This window comes from Manis javanica, chromosome X (genome assembly GCF_040802235.1).
Source record: "Manis javanica isolate MJ-LG chromosome X, MJ_LKY, whole genome shotgun sequence".
In the NCBI taxonomy this organism is placed as follows: Eukaryota; Metazoa; Chordata; class Mammalia; order Pholidota; family Manidae; genus Manis; species Manis javanica.
In genome coordinates this window covers 130186563-130202616 of record NC_133174.1, presented here as the reverse complement: position 1 = coordinate 130202616, position 16054 = coordinate 130186563, and the positions used below count along the sequence as shown (strand labels likewise).

The 16054-nt window shown below is 36.6% G+C and overlaps 1 long non-coding RNA gene and 1 pseudogene across 1 annotated transcript in view; both read left to right on the top strand.

The window, feature by feature from the left end:
- LOC140847497 (uncharacterized) overlaps positions 1 to 9950 on the top strand; it is a 143252-nt gene extending 133302 nt beyond the window's left edge. The window contains exon 4 of the long non-coding RNA XR_012127560.1: positions 9187 to 9950. This is a non-coding gene — a long non-coding RNA (uncharacterized lncRNA). The remainder of the gene's footprint in view (positions 1 to 9186) is intronic.
- Positions 9951 to 14961: 5011 nt separating this feature from the next.
- LOC118971900 (U4 spliceosomal RNA) lies at positions 14962 to 15091 on the top strand (annotated as a pseudogene).
- The last annotated feature ends 963 nt before the right edge of the window (positions 15092 to 16054 follow it).

The following is a 16054-nucleotide window of genomic DNA, read 5'->3' as shown; positions in this document are numbered from 1 at the left end:
ATAAATATATGAAAAGATAGTCAACATCACTAGTCATTAGGGGAATGGAAATAAAAATTATAATAAGACACTCCTTCATACCCACCATGATGGCTATAATCAAGAAGACAGATAATAGCAAGTGTTGGAGAAATTGTAACCCACATACATTCTTGGTAGGAATGTAAAATTGCACAACTACTTTGGAAAAAAATTTTGCAGTTACTCAAAAAGTTAAACACATTATGACCATATGGCTTAGCAATTCTACTCCTCAGTATATACCCAATAAAATTTGTGTCCACACAAAAAATTGTATACAAATGTTTATAACAGAATTATTCATAATAACCAAAAGGTATAAACAACTCAAATGTCCATGAACTTATGAATGAATAAACAAAATGTAGTATATTCATTCAATGGAATATTACTCAGCCATAAAAAGAAATGCAGACATGTTACCATATTTCATAAACATTATGCTTAGTGAAAGAAGCCAGACACAAGAGAACACATACTTTTTTATTACATTTACATTAAACATTCCCCCAAAAAACAAAGTTATAAACATAGAAAGGAGACTAGTGGTTCTATACAGATGGAAAGGAGGTAGTTGTAGGTAGCAGATAATACCAATAAAAGTACATGAATGTTCATAGTGACGTGATGAAAATGTTATAAAACTGATTTATGTTGATGGTTTTGGTAATTTTACCAAACCTGGTAAATTTGCCAAAATGCTATTGAATTGTATACATGAAAGGGGTCATTATGTGATATGCAAAATATGCCTCCATAAGACAATTTCAAAGTAATGACAAAAGAATTCTGCATTTTATCAGGTTATTCCATTGTATGAATATTCCACAGTTTATCTGTATTATATTATTTATAATATTTATCACTTATTGAAGGACATCTTGGCTGCTTCCATGTTTTGGATCTTATGATAAAGCTGCTATGAATACCCATGTGCAAGTTTTGTGTGGAAATAAGTTTTACTTTTTTAACTCACTTGAGTAACTACCTAGGTACACAGTTATTGAATTGTAGGGTAAGACTATATTTAGTTTTTTAAGAAACTAGCAGACTGTTTTCCAAAGTGCGCCATTTGGCATTCTCACTAGAAATAAATGAGACTTCCTGTTTCTCCACATCCTCGTCAGCATTTGGTGTTGACATTTTGGATTTTAGCCATTCTAAGAGGTGTGTATTGATATTGCAATGTTTTTTTAATTTGTAATTCTTTGATGACATATGATGAGCATCTTTTCATTATGATGCTTATGTGCCAGCTATTTATCTTCTTTGGTAAGATGTCCATTCAGATTTTTTGTCTGTTTTTTAATTGGTTTTTTTGTTTTTTATTGTTGAGTTTTGAGTTTTATTTGTATATTTTAGATAACAGTACTTTATCATGTAAGTGTTTCTCACAGATTTTCTCCCAGTCTGTGACTTGTCTTTTCATCTTCGTAACAGTGTCTTTCACAGACAGCAGTTTTCCATTTTAATGAAGTCTAAATTATCAATTTTTTCTTTCATAAGGCATGCCTTTGGTGTTCTATCTAAAAAGTCATAACCAAATTGAAGGTCACTTAAATATTCTCCTCTTATCTTCTAGCAGTCTTATACTTTGCATTTTATATTTAGCTTTATCATCCATTTTGAATTAATTTTTTGAAATGTGTAACATCTATACTTTTCTTCCTTTGTCAAAGATTAGTTGATTATATTTTTGAGATTCTATTTCTGGGCTATCTATTCTGTTCCACTTATCTATTTCTCTGTTAGTTTGCCAATATCATATACTTTCTTGATTATTGTAGCTTTATATAAGTGTCAGAGTCAGATAGTTTCAGCCCTCAAATTTGTATTTCTCCTTCAATATTGTACTGGTGATTCAGGATCTTTTGTCTGTCCATGTAAACTTTAGAATTTGTTGGCATCCACAAAATAGCTTTCTGGGATTTTGATTGGGACTATGTTGAATCTCAATCAAGTTTGGAAGAACTAACATCTTAATGATATTTAGTCTTTCCATAAACATGGAATATTTCTCCATTTTTTTAGATCTTTTTGATTTCTGTCATCAAAACTTTGTGGTTTTCCTTATATAGATCTTTTATGTATTTTGCTGAATTTATACCTAAGTATTGTATTTTTGGGTGCTAATGTAAATGTTACTGTGTTTTTAAATTCAAATTCCAAATGTTACTGCTAGTATATAGGAAAACAATAGACTTTTGAACAGTAACCTTGTATCCTGCAACCTTGCTGTGGTTGTTAGTTACAGGAATTTTTTTGGTCAATTCTTTGGGATTTTCTATATAAACAACAATCATGTCATATATGAACAAATTTTGTTTCTTCCTTCCCAATCTGTATACTTTTATTTCTTTTTCATCTCTTATTGCCATAGCTAGAACTTCCAATATGATGAATAGAAAGGGTCAAGAGGACATCTTTACTAAAGACCTTGCCTTGTTCCTGGTGTTATAGGGAAAGTATTACCTTCTTACCATTAGGTATTGTGTTAGCTGTAGGCTTCTTGTAGTTGTCCTTTATGAAGTTGAGTAACTTCCCTCTGTTCTAAGTTTGCTGAGTGTTTTTATCATGAAAGAATATTGACTTTTGTCAAATGCTTTTTCTACATTAATTTATATGATCATATAATTTTCTTCTTTGACCCATAGATGTGATGGATTACCTTAATTGATTTTTTATTTTTTCCAGCTTTATTAAGAATAATTAAAAAGTAAAATTTTATCCTGAACGCATCACCTCAGGCAACGGAAACAAAATCAAAAATGAACAAATGGGACTGCACCATGCTAAAAAACTTCTGAACAGCAAAGGACACCATCAGCAGAACAAAAAGGCATCCTACAGAATAGGAGAATATATTTGTAAATGACATATCTGACAAGGAGTTAACATCCAAAATATATAAAGAACTCAGATGCCTCAACACCCAAAAAGCAAATAACCCTATTAAAAAATGGGTGGACAAGAACAAAACCCCAGGGCCAGACGGATTTACCTTGGAATTTTATCAGACACACAGAGAAGACATAATACCCATTCTCCTTAAAGTGTTCCAAAAAATAGAAGAAGAGGGAATACTCCCAAACTCATTCTATGAAACCAACATCACCTTAATACCAAAACCAGGCAAAGTCCCCAACAAAAAAGAAAATTACAGACCAATATCCCTGATGAATGTAGATGCAAAAATACTCAATAAAATATTAGCAAACAGAATTTAACAGTATATCAAAAGGATCATACACCATGACCAAGTGGGGTTCATCCCAGGGATGCAAGGATGGTGCAACATTCGAAAATCCATCAACGTCATCCACCACATCAACAAAAAGAAAGACAAAAACCACATGATCATCTCCATAGATGCTGAAAAAGCATTTGACAAAATTCAACATCCATTCATGATAAAAAGTCTCAGCAAAATGGGAATAGAGGGCAAGTACCTCAACATAATAAAAGCCATCTATGATAAACCCACAGCCAACATTATACTGAACAGCGAGAAGCTGAAAGCGTTCCCTCTGAGATTGGGAACCAGACAGGGATGCCCATTCTCCCCACTGTTATTTAACATAGTACTGGAGGTCCTAGCCACGGCAATCAGACAAAACAAAGAAATACAAGGAATCCAGATTGGTAAAGAAGAAGTTAAACTGTCACTATTTGCAGATGATATGATACTGTACATAAAAAACCCTAAAGACTCCACTCCAAAACTACTAGAACTGATATCGGAATACAGCAAAGTTGCAGGATACAAAATTAACACACAGAAATCTGTAGCTTTCCTATACACTAACAATGAACCAATAGAAAGAGAAATTAGGACAACAATTCCGTTCACCATTGCATCAAAAAGAATTAAATACCTAGGAATAAACCTAACCAAAGAAGTGAAAGACTTATACTCTGAAAACTACAAGTCACTCTTAAGAGAAATTAAAGGGGACACTAATCAATGGAAACTCATACCATGCTCATGGCTAGGAAGAATTAATATTGTCAAAATGGCCATCCTGCCCAAAACAATAAACAGATTTGATGCAATCCCTCTCAAATTACCAGCAACATTCTTCAATGAATTGGAACAAATAATTCAAAAATTCATATGGAAACACCAAAGACCCTGAATAGTCAAAGCAATCCTGAAAAAGAAGAATAAAGTAGGGGGGATCTCACTCCCCAACTTCAAGTTCTACTACAAAGCCATAGTAATCAAGACAATTTGGTACTGGCACAAGAACAGAGCCACAGACCAGTGGAACAGATAAGAGACTCCAGAAATTAACCCAAACATATATGATCAATTAATATTTGATAAAGGAGCCATGGACATACAATGGCAAAATGACAGTCTCTTCAACAGATGGTGCTGGCAAAACTGGACAGCTACATGTAGGAGAATGAAACTGGACCATTGTCTAACCCCATATACAAAGGTAAACGCAAAATGGATCAAAGACCTGAATGTAAGTCATGAAACCATTAAACTCTTGGAAAAAAACATAGGCAAAAACCTCTTAGACATAAACATGAGTGACCTCTTCTTGAACATATCTCCCCGGGCAAGGAAAACAACAGCAAAAATGAGCAAGTGGGACTACATTAAGCTGAAAAGCTTCTGTACAGCGAAGGACACCATCAATAGAACAAAAAGGAACCCTACAGTATGGGAGAATATATTTGAAAATGACAGATCCGATAAAGGCTTGATGTCCAGAATATATAAAGCGCTCACATGCCTCAACAAACAAAAAACAAATAACCCAGTTAAAAAATGGGCAGAGGAACTGAACAGACAGTTCTCTAAAAAAGAAATACAGATGGCCAACAGACACATGAAAAGATGCTCCACATCGCTAATTATCAGAGAAATGCAAATTCAAACTACAATGAGGTATCACCTCACACCAGTAAGGATGGCTGCCATCCGAAAGACAAACAACAACAAATGTTGGTGAGGCTGTGGAGAAAGGGGAACCCTCCTACACTGCTGGTGGGAATGTAAATAAGTTCAACCATTGTGGAAAGCAGTATGGAGGTTCATCAAAATGCTCAAAACAGACCTACCATTTGACCCAGGAATTCCACTCCTAGGAATTTACCCTAAGAACGCAGCAATCAAGTTTGAGAAACACAGATGCACCCCTATGTTTATCGCTGCACTATTTACAGTAGCCAAGAATTGGAAGCAACCTAAATGTCCATCAGTAGATGAATGGATAAAGAAGATGTGGTACATATACACAATGGAATACTACTCAGCCATAAGAAGCGGAAAAATCCTACCATTTGCAGCAACATGGATGGAGCTGGAGAGTATTATGCTCAGTGAAATAAGCCAAGCGGTGAAAGAGAAATACCAAATGATTTCACTCATCTGAGGAGTATAAGAACAAAGGAAACACTGAAGGAACAGAACAGCAGTGGAATTACAGAACCCAAAAATGGACTAACAGATACCAAAGGGAAAGGAACTGGGGAAGAAGGGTGGGCAGGGAGGGATAAGGGGGGGGAAGAAGAAGAGGGGTATTAAGATTAGCATGCATGGGGGGGAGGGAGGGCTATACAACACAGAGAGGACAAGTAGTGATTCTACAACATTTGGCTATGCTGATGGACAGTAACCGTAATGTGGTTTTTAGGGGGGACCTGATATAGGGGAGAGCATAGTAAACATAGTATTCTTCATGTAAATGTAGATTAAAGATTAAAAAAAAGAAAGAAAGAAAGAAAAGGGGGATTACTCCTTTATAGGATAAAACTATTGGTAAATCAAAGATTAACACATGCTTTAAATATCCTTAATGTTGATCACTTAAAGGGTGTCAGATGATCAGCTATGGAGGTACTCTTTTCTGATAATATGCCTTTCTCTTAAAAAAAAAGCAGCTCCTGTGTGCTGACCTCCAATGAGTTCTGCACAGTGGTATAGAGGGCATGTCAACGTGTGGGCAAAGGGTTTGTTTGTTTCTATGCAGAAGATCAAGGCCTAGCTTGGCTACCCAGAAAATGAACTAAGATACGATATGAGGAGGAGCTTCCCGCATCAGCACTCTCTGGAGGACTCGTGCCGGGGGATGATCATCAAAAAGCCTCCCCAGGGATCTGCGCGATGCTGCGGTTGTGGCTGCGTCCACCGCACCGTTTCCTGGACTTGCCATAGGAATGAGGAGGGAGATGTCTAGGCTGGCATGTGCATACAGTGAGACAACGAATTTGACCGGATCTGTACTGTTGGAACTCAACCAGGAGTTGGGAGGGTGCAAGTTGTAGCACTCCAAAATCTTACGACTATAGACTATCTACAGTTAAAATAACATGGGATGTGAACAGATCCCAGAAATGGGTTGCTTTAATTTGTCTGATTTCTCTCAGACTGTTCAAATACAGTTGGACAATATCCATCATATCATAGACAAATTTTCACAAATGCCTAGGGTGCCTAAATGGTTTTCTTGGCTTCACTGGAGATGGATGGTAATTATAGATTTGCTTTGTTTATGTCACCGTATTCCTATTATGTTAATATATGTGCACAAGTTAGTTAGTAGTTTAAAACCTATACATGCTTAAGGTATTCTACAAAAAGATATGTCAAAGAAATAATCAATCCTCTCATGTTTTCTTCCATATGCTACCTCTATAGCTTTTCTTCTTCCTTCCTAATTACAACCCTTAAATAGAATTTGTGCCTCATATCGAATTTACCGAGTATCATAATTCCTCCAGGTGGTAAAGATACCTCGAGACAAGTGCTGGGCATAGAAGCCACAGGGCATAAATCTGCAAAGAAGTAAAAAGCTAACCTTTTCAAACAATATGGCTTCTCTCTCACTTACCAACTTTACATTTCCCTGTATGGCCCCGGAAGATGACTGGTTAGCCAGAGACGGGTAAGATTCCTCAAGGGAGGAACAACAGGCACAGTCGCAGAGGGGCCATCAGGTGAGAAATCGGGGAACAACAGTGGTGAAGCTTAGAACCTCAACCCCCCCTCTGTTTTGAGAGAAAGCTTCTGCATCCGTGGATGTTTTATTGCCCTTGTCTAGCTCGGATTAGCACATAGTCTACAGGCACACACCTGATCATCTACAATTACTCTCTTACAACACTAAACTATGTTTTCTAACTTTATCTTGCATCTACCTACCACTTCAGCATTTTATTAAAAATAAAAATAATAATAATAATAAAGGGAGAAATGTGGGATCCACCTATAAATCAAGTGTAAAAATCAAACAAATATTCATATTTGACCTGATTGTTTATAGTTCATAATGCGTGATCAAAACTGAAAGTTTCTGTGATGACTGCCCTTGTACTGTTCACCATGTAAGAACTTATTCACTATGTAAGAATTCATTCACCATGTAAGAACTTGTTCATTATGCTTCAGAAGATTGGAGACTGATGAGAATTAGGCTTGAGATGGATTAATGATTCTGCATTGAGCATTGACCCCCCCTATACAGAATTTTATTGTTGTTAACAACCATTTGATCAATAAATATGAGAGATGCTCTCTCAAAAAAAAAAAATGGGTGGAGGATCTGAACAGACACTTCTCCAAAGAAGAAATTCAGATAGACAACAGGCACATGAAAAGATGCTCCACATTGCTAATTATCAGGGAAATGCAAATTAAAACCACAATAAGATACCACCTCACTCCAGTTAGGATGGCCAGCATAGAAAAGACTAGGAATAAAAAATGCTGGTGAGGATGCAGAGAAAGGGGAACTGTCCTACATTGCTGGTGGGAATGTAAACTAGTTCAACCATTGTGGAAAGCAGTATGGAGGTTCCTCATAAAACTCAAAATAGAAATACCATTTGATGCAGGAATTCCACTCCTAGGAATTTACCCTAAGAATAAGGATCCCAGTTTCAAAAAGACATATGCACCCCTATGTTATTCGCAGCACTATTTACAACAGCCAAAAAATGGAAGCAACGTAACTGTCTATCAGTAGATGAATGGATAAAGAAGATGTGGTACATATACTCAATGGAATATTATTCAGCCATAAGAAGAAAACAAATCCTACCATTTACAACAACATGGATGGAGCTAGAGGATATTATGCTCAGTGAAATAAGCCAGGCAGAGAAAGACAAGTATCAAATGATTTCACTCACCTGTGGAGCATTAGAACAAAGCAAAAACTGAAGGAATGAAATAGCAGCGGACTCACAGAACCCAAGGATGGATTAACAGTTGCCAAAGGGAAAGGGACTGGGGAGGGTGGATGGGAAGGGAGGGATAAGGGGAAAAAGGAGCATTACAATTAACACACATAATGTAGTGGGTGAACGGAGAAGGCAGTATAGCACAGAGAAGGCAAGTAGTGTCTCTAAAGCATCTTACTAAGCTGATGGACAGTGAGTGTAATAGGGTATGTGGTGGGGACTTGATACTGGGGGGAATCTAGTAACCACAGTGTTGCTCATGTGATTGTATATTAATGACACCTAAATAAATAAATAAATAAATTTTATATAATTAAAGTGCACAGTGTGATCATTTGATATACATATGCAATGGATATTATTTAGCCACAAAGAGGAATATAATTCTGCCATTTTCAACAACATAGATAAACCTTGAGATGATTATGCTACATGAAATAAGCCATGCAGAAAAAGATATATACTGTATGGTGTCACTTACATGTGGAATTAAAAAAAGAAAAGCTATTCTCATAGAAACAGAGAGTTAAATGGTGGTTGCCAAGGATTGGGGAAATGGGAAGATGTAGGTAAAGTGTACAAACTTTCAGTTATAAGATGAATACATTCTGAAGATCTAATGTGCACCATGGTAACTATAGTTAATAATATATACTTCAAATTTGCAGAGAGTGGATCTTAAACTTTCTCAAGACAAAAAAAGAGAGTTAACTAGGTAAGCTGATGGGTAAATTAATTAACATTATCATGATTATTATTTCATAATATACTTTAATTAATTTTTGAACATTAAACCAGCCTCGTATACCTGAATAAACCTCACTTGGTTATGGTATATAATTGTTTTATACATTATTTGATTTCATTTGCTAATATTTTGTTGAAGATTTTTGTGTCTATGTTTATAAGATACATTGATCTGTAATGCTCCTTTCCTGAATTGTCTCTCTCTGATTTTGATATTAGGGCATAACAAGGATATTCATGCTGAAAACTACCAAATGTGATGGAAGAAATCAAACAATATCTAAATAAATCATGTGGTTTTTGGATTGGAAGACTCAAGAGTAAATATGTCATTTTTTCCAAAATTTATTGACATGTTTAATGCAATTCTTATCAAAATCTCACCATGATTATTTGCTTATTTAAACAATCTTATTAAAAATTATAAGTCAACCAGTAAGGATCACCACCATCCAAAAGACAAACAACAAATGCTGGCGAGGATGTGGAGAAAGGGGAACCCTCCTACACTGCTGGTGGGAATGTAAATTAGTTCAACCATTGTGGAAAGCAGTATGAAGGTTCCTCAAAAAGGTCAAAATAGAAATACCATTTGACCCAGGAATTCCACTTCTAGGAATTTACCCTAAGAATGCAGCAACCCAGTTTGAAAAAGACAGATGCACCCCTATGTTTACCGCAGCACTATTTACAATAGCCAAGAAATGGAAGCATCCTAAGTGTCCATCAGTAGATGAATGGATAAAGAAAATGTGGTACATATACATAATGGAATATTATTCAGCCATAAGAAGAAAACAAATCCTACCATTTGCAACAACATGGATGGGGCTCGAGGGTATTATGCTCAGTGAAATAAGCCAGGCAGAGAAAGACAAGTACCAAATGATTTCACTCATCTGTGGAGTATGAGAACAAAGAAAAACTGAAGGAACAAAACAGCAGCAGAATCACAGAACCCAAGAATGGACTAACAGTTACCAAAGGGAAAGGGACTGGGGTGGATGGGTGGTAAGGGAGGAATAAGGGTGGGGAAAAAGAAAGGGTGCATTATGATTAGCATGTAATATGTGGGGGGGCATGGGGAGGGCTGTGTAACACAGAGAAGACAAGTAGTGATTCCACAGCATCTTACTATGCTGATGGACAGTGAGTGTAATGGGGTATGTGGGGGGGACTTGGTGAAGGGGGGAACCTAGTAAACATAATGTTCTTCATGTAATTGTAGATTAATGACAACAAAATAAAAAAATTTTAAAAAAAAGAAAAAGACTTGAAAAAATTATAAATCAAAGAAACTGGATTAACTAAAACATTTTTGAAAAAGAAGAATAAAGTTGGTGAAAATATACTACCTGATTTTAACTTTCTGTATAGCTATAGTAATCAGTACTTACAGTGCATAGTTGGTGGCATAGATATCTAAGTCAATGGACCAGAATAGAAAGTTCATCAATAAACCTATACAAGTATGACTGACCTAGAGATGCTAAACATGCAATTATTAAAAGGAGAAAAAATAGTTTTCAACAAATGGTATTGTAACAATTGGACAATGATAAAAATGAACCTCAACTTAAACCTCATATCTTATACAAAAATTAACCCAAAATAGATCATGGATCTAAATATAAAACTATAAAACATTTAGAAGAAAAACATAGGAGAAATTCTGTTTCTAAGGGTCTGATGAAAAGTTTAGACTTGACACCAAAAGCAAGATCAGTAAAAGAGAAGAGAGGATTAAAGATGGTGGCATGAGAGGTGAGAAAGAGACCTCCTCCCAAAACCACATATAATATGAAAATATAGTTAATACAGCTAATCCTAAAAGAGCAACAGGAACGAAGGCTGCACCAGACTGCATACACATGGAGAAAAGAGCAGACCTCACGAAACAGGGTAATGTAACAAAGCCTTCATCCAGTGGGACCCAAGCCCTTCCCCCACCCCAGCTCACTGGCGGGTGGAAGAGAAAAAGAGTGGGGAGGGGGTGGAAGCTCAGGACTACTAAACACCTAGCCCTGGAGATCTTCTCTGGGAGCATGAACCTACATTGCATGGTGCTCTGGAGATTAGTGGGTTGGAAAGCTAAGACAGGCAGAATACTTAGAGAGACTGAGATTCCAGCCATTTGTCGAAAACAGTAATCCACATCTGGCTGCTATAGGACAAAAGAAAGGTGGGCAGTCTGAGAGACTTCCTAAGAGCGAGAGGGCTGCTAAAGTGGCAAGGATTACAACGCTTGCTGCTCAGGAGAAAGGATAGCTGTACAAAATGATCCAGGTGCACTCTGCACAGCAGCTTGGGAACTTTCAGGAGCTTCAGGTGCTCCACACCCCTCATTGGCTATGCTGCTCTGAGGCCCCCCACCATGATGCACAGCCCGCTGCACCTTCCTCCTGGCCTTGTGGCACCAGCTCGCAAACTGGCATTCCCTGCAATAGCATCAGGCCAACTAGAGGGAGGCCCCACCTACAGCAGCTACAAACGCAAGGCACAGAGACTTACACCTGTGTGCTTGGCCCACTGGTTCTGACAGTGGAGACAGGCACAGCAGCCAGGAAGCAGGAAACAGCTCTTCCCTTCCCCCAGGCACCAGCGCCACTCCCCTGCAACCTCCGACATCACTCCAGGGGCTGAGCAGCTCCAGAGAGTAGAGTTTCTGGGCACTAGAGGGCACCACATACAAATATGAAACGTCAAAGGAAACTGGTTCAAACCAAAATCGAACAAAGATCAGAAAAAGGACCAGGTGAAACAGAACTCATCAATCTTCCTGAAAGAGATTTCAAAATAAAAGTCATAAACATGCTCATGGAGGTACAAAAAGTATTCAAGAACTCAGGGACAAATTTAGGACAGAGATTCAATCATTAAGAAATTCCATATCTGAAATGAAACATACAATGGAGGGATTTAAATGCAGATCAGATGTAGTGGAAGATATGGTAAATGGAATAGAAATTAGAGAAGAAGAATACAAAGAAGCTGAGGCACAGAGAGAAAAAAGGATCTCTAGGAATAAAAGAATATTCAGAGAACTGTGTGAACAATCCAAATGGAACAATATTCACATTACAGGGGTACCAGAAGGAGAAGAGAGAGTAAAAGGGATAGAAAGTGCCTTTGAGGAGGTAATTGCTGAAAACTTCCCCAGTCTGGGGAAGGAGATAGTCTCTCAGGCCATGGAAGTGCACAGATCTCCCAACACAAGGGACCCAAGGAAGACAACACCAAGACATATAATAATTAAAATGGCAAAGATCAAGGATAAGGACAGACTTTTAAAAGCAGCTAGAGAGAGAGAAAAAAGATCACATACAAAGGAAAACCCATCAGGCTATCATCGGACTTCTCAACAGAAACCTTACAGGCCAGAAGGGAGTGGCATGATATATTTAATGCAATGAAACAGAAGGGCCTCAAACCAAGAATACTTCACCTGGCAAGGTTATCATTTAAATTTGAAGGAGGGATTAAACAATTTCTAGATAAGCAAAAGCTGAGAGAATTTACCTCCCACAAACCATCCCTACAGTGTATTTTGGAGGGACTGCTATAGATGGAAGTGTTCCTAAGGCTAAATAGCTGTCACCAGAGGAAGTAAAACCACAGTAAAGAAAGTAGTACAATTAATTACTAAGAAGATGTAAACTCAAATCAACTACCCCTAAAGTCAGTCAAAGGATGGACAAAGAGTACAGAATATGATACCTAATATATAAAGAATGGAGGAGGAAGAAAAAGGAGGGAAAATAAAGAACCTTTAGATTGTGTTTGTAATAGCATAGTAAGTGAATTAAAGTAGACTGTTAGATAGTAAGGGAATTACCCTTGAACCTTTGGTAACCACAAATCAATAAAAGAAAAAAATGGTACTTTGGCCCTCATCAAAATAAAAAATCTTTGCTTTGTGAAAGGCTCTGGTAAAGAGATGAGACAAAACACCATAAATTCAACAAAGTATTTGTATCTAGAATATATAAAAACTCAAAATTCAACAGTTATAAAACAGACAATCCAGTTAGAAAATGGGCAAAAAAACTAGATGATATATAGATTTCCAATAAACTCATAAAAAATGTTCAACATTATTCATCATTAGTGAAATGTAAATTAAAACAATGAAATATCAGTACACACCTATTAGAATGACTAAATGAGAATACTTTTAGTATGAGGTGCTTGCAACGTGAGGAACAAGTGGATCTCATACATTGCTAATAGAAATGAAAAATTTGTACAGTCATTCTGAAAAATAATTTTGTAGTTTCTTCTAAAGTTAAGCATATATTTGCCAAACAACCCAGCAGTGACAGTCCTGGATATTTAAACCAGAATAATGAAGACTTATTGTATTTTTTTCCTCTGGCTGCTGCAAAAAGTTACCACAAATTTAGGCTCCATACAATAGAAATGCATTCCCTCACAGTTCCAGTGTCCAGGAATTGAAATCAGTTTCACTGGTTTGAAATGAAGGGGTTAGCAGGAACTTCACTCCTTCTGGAAGCTCTAGGGGACAATCTATCTCTTGCTTCTTCCAAATTCTGTTGGCTGCTAGTATTCTTTGGCTTGTAGCCACATTATTCAGATATGTGCCTCCATGGCACGCTGCCTTCTCCTCTTCTCTCTGGGGGCAAATCTCCCTTTGCTTCCCTCTCATAAAGACATTTGTGATTGTATTTAGGGCCTACCAGGATAATCCAGGATATTATCCCATTTCAGATCATTAATTTAATCACATATGCAAAGTATATTTTGCCACATAAGGTAATAGATTCACAATTTTGGGGGTTTAAAAGTGCATCATTGGGGAACATTGTTCAGCCTACCACACTTGTGTTCACACAAAGGCTTGTGTATGAAAGTTCATAGCAGCTTTACTCATGATATTCCCAAAGTGGAAACAATCCAAATGCCCTTCAGTGGATGCTGAATAAACTGTGGTGTGTATGTCCATGCAATGGAATTCTATACAGTAATAAGAGAAATAAACTATTGATTCATGCAATAATTTGGATTAACCTCAAAAGCATTACCCAAGTAATGAAAAGAAGCCAGTCTCAAAATATATGATATCTATGATTCCATTTATACAATACTCTGGAAAAGACAAAACTATGTGACAGAACAGATCAGTGGTTTTTCCAGAGTTAGAGGTTTGGGGAGGGTATGACTCCAAAGTGGTAGCATTAGGAGTTTGGGGGTGATGAAATATTCTGTGTCCTACTTGTGGTGGTTGATACATGAATTTATACATGAAATAAAATTCATAGCATTATACAACAAATAGAAATCAATTTTGCCTTAAAGTCATTTTAACAAAATCTGGGCAGAAGGAGTTTCTTCACAAAGACTATGTATACAAGGCCTGGAGATAAAGGAGCATTGCACATTTGCTTAACTGTAATAACTGCTTTTAGTTTTGAATGGCAGAGGCTTAGAGCACAGAGATGGGATTGCCAGAGGGAAAAGTTGCTGGGACCTCAGTGGCGTTTCAATAATCAAGGAATGAAGAGTTTGGAACATTGATATTAGAATTGTCTTTGGAAAACCTAATACCTAACAATAATAAATCAGTGTTCTCATCTTACTTGATGATTTCCTTATATAACTGAAAGTTTGTGTCTGTAGTAATAGGGACAATTTGAAGATCAAAATGTTGATGATTGAACCTAAGAAAAGCCTGGTAATTTTCTAATAGAATTCAGTTAATAGGATTTTATTTCATTCTCTTGATTCATGAATGATCTACCTGAGGAAATGGATAGCTCTTCTGACTCTGTCATCTCAGAATCAACAGAATCACTCCATGTGCCCTCTTCATGAACTTATATTCTCTCAATATTTTCCCACCCAGCCAGCTTTCCCACACACCTATTGTCAATTTTTTGAACAATTCATTTTTTATTATTTCCTTATCTCCTACCTAGAACCAACTTTGTTTTATTTCACAAAATCTTGTATGAATATTTGAAAAATAAAGCCACAAGCTTTGCGCAGTGGCAGTATCGTAGCCAATGAGGTTTATCCGAGGCGCGATTATTGCTAATTGAAAAAAAAAAAAATAAAGCCATGATATAAATGTACTGGCCTGAATTGTTGATAAATCCTGCGAAGTTCTTGTGCCTTGTAGTAATGTAGAGCATAGTTTCACATATTCTTTTGATGGCTTATGTAGCTGAAGCACAAAACATGGCCCAGCCCTCACTTTATTTAGCCACATGTTTCTTTTTTCTTTTTTCTTTTTTCTTTTGGTATCATTAATGTACAATTACATGAACAACATTATGGTTGCTAGACTCCCCCCATCATCAAGTCCCCACCACATAGCCCATTACAGTCACTGTCCATCAGCATAGTAAGATGCTATAGAATCACTACTTGTCTTCTCTGTATTGTACAGCCCTCCCTGTTAGCCACATATTTATTTCATTTACAATGTATTTCAGCTTTATAGAGCTATAAATAAGTGCCATCATTTTGAGTTCTATATAAATTTCTTTTTGACATTTGCATCTTACCAGTTTCACCAAGTAATTCTGGTTTGGGGTTCACAAACCAGTTCTGTGAGCCATATTTCTACCCGTTGTTTTACAAGTTTTACTTGTTCATTTTACTTTTAATTCTAGACTGGTTGCTGACCCTGTGCTTTACCACAAAGGCTGAGAGCATCTAACCTTGCCACAACTTCTTCTTTTGAGTAACTCTCATATTGTTAAATGTGAATTTGAATTTAATAAAACACGATTTACATTGCATTTCAGTTTTTAGTAAACGATGGTTTTCAATATCCCTGACTTGGGAAAAAATATTTTGATTGGTGTGTTTCCTTGACTTCTATCTATCTTGAAATACCAGAATCTAGAATGTATTTGGCAACATTTTTAGCATTGTGCATAGCTTGTGTCATTTCTCCATATGTTGTTAGAAATCAGTTTTTATTTGACAGTTCTATGAAATCATTTTCACACTGCCAGCCAAGATATAGTTCCATCTCTTAAGTGTCATGTACAAAGTACAATGTAACACATAAATCAATACAAATATAGTCCTTACATTACATTCTAATATCTTACATTCT